This window comes from Macaca nemestrina, chromosome 1 (assembly GCF_043159975.1).
Source record: "Macaca nemestrina isolate mMacNem1 chromosome 1, mMacNem.hap1, whole genome shotgun sequence".
Lineage (NCBI taxonomy): Eukaryota > Metazoa > Chordata > Mammalia > Primates > Cercopithecidae > Macaca > Macaca nemestrina.
Genome location: NC_092125.1, coordinates 102627714 through 102636105, shown reverse-complemented (window position 1 = coordinate 102636105; position 8392 = coordinate 102627714).

Sequence of the window (8392 nt, the reverse complement as noted above, 5' to 3'; positions counted from 1 at the left end):
ATTACAGGCATGTTACACCACGCCTGGCACCACTCCAACTTTCTTAAAATTAGAGTTAGATATCTTTTTCCACTCTTACTTGTAACTAATTTGTGTCTTTACATTTAAAGTGGGTTTATTTATTTATTTTTTCTCTTCTGATGCAAGGGAACTATTGATAAAGTGGATGATATGGTTTGGCTCTGTGTCCCCACCTAAACCCAAATCTCATCTTGAATTGTAATCCCCACCTGTTGGGTGAGGGGCCTGGTGAGAGGTGACTGAATCTTGGGGGCTGACTTCCCCCTTGCTGTTCTCATGATAGTGAGTGAGTTCTCATGAAATCTGATGGTTTCAAAGCGTGTGGCAGTTCCTCCCTCGCTGTCTCTCTCTCTCCTGCTCCGCCATGGTAAGACATGCTTGCTTCCCCTTCGCCTTCTGCCATGACTGTAAGTTTCCTAAGGCCTCCTAGTCATGCTTTTTGTTAAGCCTGAGGAACTGTGACTCAATTAAACTTTTCTTTATAAATTACCTAGTTTCAGGTAGTTCTTTATAGCAGTGTGAAAATGGACTAATACAGTGGGTTTTTAGTAGGCACCATATAGTTATGTCTTGCTTTCCCCACGCCCCTAGTCTGACAGTCTCTGCCTTCTAATTGAGTTGTTTAGTACATTTACAATCAATGTGATTATTGTTTTGGTTTGGGTTTCAATCTACCATTTTCCTATTATATTTCTCTTTGTCCATCTATTCTTTCTTCCATTTTTTCTTCCTTCTTTTGGATTGAGTGTATTTTACTGTGGATATATATATATGTATAACACATATGTGTATCTATATATAAAACAGATTTATAATTTTAACCATTTTTAAGTGTGCAATTCAGTGGCATTAAGCATATTCACAATGTTGTGTAATCATTACTGCTATCTTTTTCCAGAATGTTTTTCGTTTTCCCAAACAGAATGTCTGTACCCATTAAGCAATAATTCCCCATTTCTCCTTTCTTCTAGCCCCTGGTACCTCTAATCTACTTTCTATTGCTAAGAATTTGCCAATTCTAAACATCTCATATAAGTGGAATCATATAATATTTGTCTTTTTGTATCTGGCTTATTTCACTTAGCATAATATTTTCAAGTTTTATCCATGTTGTAGCACATATCAGAATTTCTTTACTTTGTATGACTGAATAATATTTCACTGTGTATATATTATTTATTCCACATTTTGATTATCCATTCATCTGTTGATGGGCACTTGGGTTGTGTCAACATTTTGGCTATTGTGCAAGTACGTGGTTGTCTCTATTTTCAATTCTCTTGGATGCATACCTAGGAGGAGAATTGCTGGATTATATGGTGGATTATATGGTAGTTGCAGTGGTGTTACCATAGCCTACTGCAGCCTTGACCTGGGCTCAAGCAATCCTCCCACATCAGCCTCCCAAGTAGCTGGGACTACAGGTGTGTGGCACCATGCTCGGCTAATTTTTAGATTTTTTGTAGAGATGGGGCCTCACTATGTTGCCCAGGCTGGTCTCGAATTCCTAGGCTCAAGTGACCTTCTCATCTCAGCTTCCCAATGTGCTGGGATTACAAGTGGGAGCCACCATGCCCAGTTATGTTTAACTTTTTGAGACACTACCAAACTGCTTTCCACAGTGGCTGCACCGTTTTACATTCCCATCATCCACACACAAGGGTGCAAATTTTTCCACATCCTTGCCAAGGACGCTTGTTTTCCCTTGTTGTGGGTGTAAAGTGGTATCTCATTGTGGTTTTGATTTGAGTTTCCCTGATGACAAATGATGTTGATTATCTTTTCATGTGCTCACTGGCCATTTGTATATCTTCTTTGGAGAAATACCTATTCAAGTCCTTTGTCCACTTTTGAATTGGATTGTTTGTTTTGTTGTTGATGAGTTGTTCTTTATTTATTCTGGATATAATTCCATCAGATATATGATTTTCAAATGTTGCCTCCCATTCTGTGTGTTGGCTTTTCATTTGTGAGTGTCCTTTGATGCACTGAGGTGTTTAATTTTGATTAAGCCCAGTTTATCTATTTTTTCTTTTATTGTGTGTGCTTTTATTGTCCTACATAAGAAACCATTGCCAAATCCAAAGTCATGAAGATATTCCCTTCTGTTTTCTTCTACAAGTTTTATAGTTTTGCCTCTTTAAAACTTAGTTTTGTGATTCATTTTATCTAATTTTATATGTGGCGTAAGGTAAAGGTTTTATCATGAAAGGATGTGAGATTTTGTCCAACTTCTTTCTTTTGCATGTGTATATCTATTTTTGCCAGCCCTATTTGTTGAAAAGATTGCCGTTTCCTCATTGAATGGTCTTGACATGCTTGTCCAACATCAAGTGAGCATATATATGAGGGTTTATTTCTTAGGTCTCTATTCTATTATATTGGTCTATATGTCTATATTCCAATACTACTGTTGCTTTGTAGTAAGTTTTGAAATTGAGAAGTCAGAGTTATCTTTGTTCTTTTTTGAGATTGTTTTGGCTATTTGGGATCCGTTGAAATTCCAAATAATTTTATAAGTTTTTCTATTTCCATCAAAAACCCTGAAACAAACAAACTCCTTTGAAATTTTGATAGGGACTGCATTGATTCTGTAGATTGCTTTGGGTAGTATTGGCACCTTAACAATATTGTCTTCTAATCCATAGACATGGGATGTCGTTCCATTTGTCTAAGTCATCCTTAATTTCCCTCAGCAATGTTTTGTAGTTTTTAGTGTATGTCTTTTACCTCCTGGATTAAATTCACTCCTAAATATTTTATTCTTTTTGATTCTCTGAAAAATAGAATAGTTGTCTTAATTTTATTTTGAAATTCTTCACTACTAGTGTGTATAAATACAACTGATTTTTGTGTGTTTATGTCCTGCAACTTTGCTGAATTTGTTTGTTCATTCTAACCTTTTCCGTGTATGTATTCTTTAAGGTTTTCTACATATAATGTCATATCATCTGCTAATAGAGATAATTTTACTCCTTCCTTTCCAATTTGGACGGCTTTTTTTTATTTTTCGTAATTGCTCAGGTTAGAATTTACAGGACTATTTTGAATAGAATTTATTAAAGTGGAAGAACCTGTCTCATTCCTGACCTTAGGGGAAAGCTTCCAGTTTTTCACCAGTGAGTATGGCTCTTTCATGTATGGTCTTGATCACGTTGAGAAAGTTTCCTTCTATTTTTGGTTTATTGAGTATTTTTATCATGAAAGGATGTGAGATTTTGTCAAATGCTTTTTCTCCATCAATTGAGATGATCATGGTTTTTAATGTTAATTCTGTTCATGAGGAATATTACATTGATTGATCTTTGTATGTTGAACCATCCTGGCATTCTGAGGATACATCCCACTTGGTCATGGTGTATAAGCCTTTTAATATGCTGCTGAATTCATTTTGCTAGTATTTTGTCGAGAATTTCTGCATCTGTATAAGGGATATTGGTCTGTAATTTTCTTGTGGTTTCCCTATCTGGCTTTGGTATCAGGGTAATGCTGGCCTCATTGAATGAGTTAGGAAGTATTCCTGCCTCTTCAATTTTGGGGAAGAGTTAGAGAAAAATTTATACTAATTTCTCCTTAAATATTTGGTAGAATTTATTAGTGAAGTTATCTGGTCCTGGGGCTTTTCTTTGTTGGAAAGTGTATTAGTCTGCTTGGGCTGCCATAACAAAACACTACAGACAGGGTGACAAAACAACAGACATTTATTTCTCACAATTCTGGAGGTTGGGAAGTCCAAGATCAGGGTACCAGCATGGTTGGGTTCTGGTGAGGACTTTCTTCCTGGATTGCAGATAGCCACCTTCTCACTGAATTCTTTGTTTGTTTGTTTGTTTGTTTGTTTGTTTTTGAGATGGAGTCTTGCTCTGCTGCCCAGGCTGGAGGTGCAGTGGCATGGTCTTGGCTCACTGCAAGCTCCGCCTCCCAGGTTCACGCCATTCTCCTGCCTCAGCCTCTGGAGTAGCTGGGACCACAGGTGCCCGCCACCAAGCCCAGCTAATTTTTTCTATTTTTTTAGTAGAGATGGGGTTTCATCATGTTAGCCAGGATGGTCTCGATTTCATTACCTCGTGATCTGCCCACCTCAGCCTCCCAAAGTGCTGGGATTACAGGCGTAAGCCACTGTGCCCGGCCCTCACTGTATTCTTAATTGGTGGAGAAAAAAACTAGAGAAAGCTCTCTGAAATCTCTTCCAATAGGGACAGTAATCCCATCATGAGGGCCCCATCCTCATGACCTCATCTGAACCTCCCAAAGGTCCCCATGTCCAAATATCATCACACTGAGGTTAGAGCTTCAACATATGAATTGGGGGGGATGTAATTTAGTCCATAGCAGGAGGTTTTTTTATGACTGGTTTGATATCCATGTGACTTACAGGTCTATTTAGATTTTCTGTTTCTTTTTGAGTGAGTTAGGGTGATTTGTGTGTTTCTAGAAATCTGTTCATTTCAGCGTGGCTCTCCAATTGGTTGACATACAATTGTTTATAGTATTCTTTTATAATCCTTTTTACTTCTGTAAAATTGGTAGTAATGTCCTCACTTTTATTTCTGATTTTAGTATTTTGAGTCTTCTTTTTTTCTGTCAACCTAGCTAAAGGTTTGTCAATTTGTTGATCTTGTCAAAGAACCAAGGTTTGGTTTTATTGACTCTCTCCATTTTCTGTTATTTTCTTTTTTATTTATGTTCACTCTACTCCTGTTATTTCTCACGTTCTGCTAACATTGGACTTAGTTTGCTCTTTTTTTTCTAGTTCCTTATATTTTTAATGATTTATTTAATCTCTCTTATTGACTTATTAGCTATAACTTTTTGTTGTGCTATTATAGTATGCATTAATTTTTCTCTACTCTTTTCAAGTGGTATTATACCACTTTGCGTATAATTTAATAACCCGGTAACAGTACCCTTCTATTTCTCTCCTCCCAGTTTTTGTGCTATTGTTAACATACATTTTACTTCTACGTTTGTTGCAAATTCTACATTACATTGTTATTATTTTTGTTTTAAACAGTCAATTGTCTTTTAAAGAGATTTAAATAATTAATGTAGAAATCTTTGTATTTACCTACATACTATTTCTGGTGCTCTTCATTTTTTTTTTTTTTTTTTTTTTACAAATCTAGATTTTCATCTGGTATCATTCTTTCTGCCTGAAATACTTCCTTTAACATCTCTTATTGTGTAGTGTCTGCTGGTGATAAATTCTTTCAACTTTTGTATGCCTGAAAATGTTTTATTTTATTTATTTATTTTCTAGACAAGGTCTCAGTCTGTCACCCAGGCTGACTGCAGTGGTACAATCACGGCTCACTGTAGCCTCGACCTCCTAAGCTCAAACGATCCTCCCACCTCAGCTTCCTTAGTAGCCGAGACTAGAGGCATGCACCACCATACCTGGCTAATTGCCTTTATTTCTTCTAGAGATGGAGCCTCGCCATATTGCCCAGGCTGGTCTTGAACTCCTGGGCTCAATTGATCCTCCCGCTTCAGCCTTGCAAGATGCTGGGATTACAGGCATGAGCCATCATGCCTGGCCTGTCTTTTTTATTTATGTATTTATTTATTTATGTATTATTGAGACAGAGTCTCGGCCTGTCACCCAGGCTGGTGCAATCATGGCTCACTGCAGCCTCTGCCTCCTGGGTTCAGGATTCTCCTGCCTCAGCCTACTGTGTCGCTGGGACTACAGGCGCACACCAACATGCCTGGCTAATGTTTTTTTGTATTTTTTTTTAGTAGAGGCAGGGTTTCACCATGTTGGTTAGGCTGGTCCTGTCTTTATTTTTGAAGGACATGTTCGCAGAGTTAAAGGTTTCTAAGTTGACAGTTTATTTTCTTCTAATAGTTTAAAGACGTTGCTCCACTGTCTTCTAACATGCATTTTTTTAAAAAAAATAATGAGAAATCACCTTTATACCCTATCTTTATTCTTCTGTAGGTAATGTGTATATTTTCCTCTGGCTTCCTTCAAAATCTTCTTTTTATCTCTTGTTTTAAACAATTGGATTATGATGTTCTTGATGCAGTTTCTTGTGCTTGGGGTTCATTGAGCTTCTTGGATCTGTGGGTTATAGTTTTCATGAAATTTGGAAAATTTTTGTTATTTCTTCAGATATTTTTGTCTGTTTCCCTCATCTCATTCCTCTCCTTTGGAAACTAATTTATGTATAATAGGACACTTGAAGTGTCTCACAGCTCACTGAATCTCTTTTTTTTTTTCAGTCATTTTTTCTTTTTATGCTTCATTTCGGATAGTTACTATTGCTATTCTATAAATCCATTAATCTTTTCTTCTGCTATGTCTAATTTGCTATTAATCATATCTACTGTATTTTTCATTTAAAACATTAGAGTTTTCATCCCAAGAAGTTCAATTAGGTTCTTTTTACATTTTCTTGTATGTCTACGCTTAATATGCTCAGTCTTTCCTTTAGCTTCTTGAACGTGTGTAATACAGTTATAATATTCTTTTTGGGTACTAATTCTATCTCATGTATCATTTCTGGATCAGTTTCAGTTGACTGATATTTTTCTCCATTATAGGCAACAATTTCCTTTGCATGCCTGGCCATTTTTTTTCATGGATATTTCATGGATATTTCTCAAATTGAGGAAATTTCTCTCTATTCCTAGCTAATTGAGAGTTTTTATCCTTAATAGATGTTGGATTTTGTTAAATGCTTTTTCTTACATCTATTAATATGATCATGTAATTTTTCTTTTTTAGCCAACTGATGTGATGGATTATGTTATTTAATTTTGGAATTTTGTTTATATACTTTTAAGTTCTAAGGTACATGTGCACAACATTGGTACAGGTTTGATCCATAGGTATACATGTGCCATGTTAGTTTGCTGCACCCATAATTCATTATTTACATTAGGTATTTCTCCTAATGCTATCCCTCCCCCAGCCCCCGACACCCCGACAGGCCCTGGTGTGTGATGTTCCCCGCCCTGTGTCCAAGTGATCTCATTGTTCAATTCCCACCTATGAGTGAGAACATGCGGTGTTTGGTTTTCTGTCCTTGTGATAGTTTACTGAGAATGATGGTTTCCAGCTTCATCCATGTCCTTGCAAAGGACATGAACTCATCCTTTTTTATGGCTGCATAGTATTCCATGGTGTGTATGTGCCACATTTTCTTTATCCAGTCTATCATTGATGGGCATTTGGGTTGGTTCCAAGTCTTTGCTATTGTGAACAGTGCCGCAATAAACATATGTGTAGCATGATTTATAATCCTTTGGGTATATACCCAATAATGGCATTGCAGGGTCAAATGGTAATTCTGGTTCTAGATCCTTGAGGAATTGCCACACTATCTTCCACAATGGTTGAACTAATTTACACTCCCACCAATAGTGTAAAAGCATTCCTATTTCTTCACATCCTCTCCAACAAAGTTGTTTCCTGACTTTTTAATGATTGCTATTCTAGCTGGTGTGAGATGGTATCTCATTGTGGTTTTGATTTGCATTTTTCTGATGACCAGTGATGAATAGTATTTTTCATGTGTCTGTTGGCTGCATAGATGTCTTCCTTTGAGAAGTGTCTGTTCATATTCTTTGCCCACTTTTTGATGGGGTTTTTTTTTTCTTGTAAATTTGTTTGAGTTCTTTGTAGATTCTGGATATTAGCCCTTTGTCAGATGGGTAGATTGCAAAAATTTTCTCCCATTCTGTAGGTTGCCTGTTCACTCTGATGGTAGTTTCTTTTGCTGTGCAGAAGCTCTTTAGTTTAATTAGATCCCATTTGTCTATTTTGGCTTTTGTTGCCATTGCTTTTGGTGTTTTAGTCATGAAGTCCTTGCCCATGCCTATGTCCTGAATGGTATTGCCTAGGTTTTCTTCTAGGGTTTTTATGGTTTTAGGTCTAACATTTAAGTCTTTAATTCATCATGAATCAATTTTTATATGAAGTGTAAGGAAGGGATCCAGTTTCAGCTTTCTACATATGGCTAGCCAGTTTTCCCAGCACCATTTATTAAATAGGGAATCCTTTCCCCTTTTCTTGTTTTTGTCAGGTTTGTCAAAGATCAGATAGTTGTAGATGTGTGGTGTTATTTCTGAGACCTCTGTTCTTTTCCATTGGTCTATATATCTGTTTTGGTACCAGTACCATGCTGTTTTGGTTACTGTAGCCTTGTAGTATAGTTTGAAGTCAGTTAGCTTGATGCCTCCAGCTTCGTTCTTTTTGCTTAGGATTGTCTTGGCAATGCAGGCTCTTTTTTGGTTCCATATGGCTTTTAGTTTTTTTTCCAATTCTGTGAAGAAAGTCATTGGTAGCTGGATGGGGATAGCATTGAATCTGTAAATTACTTTGGTCAGTATGGCCATTTTCATGATATTGATTCTTCCTATCCAT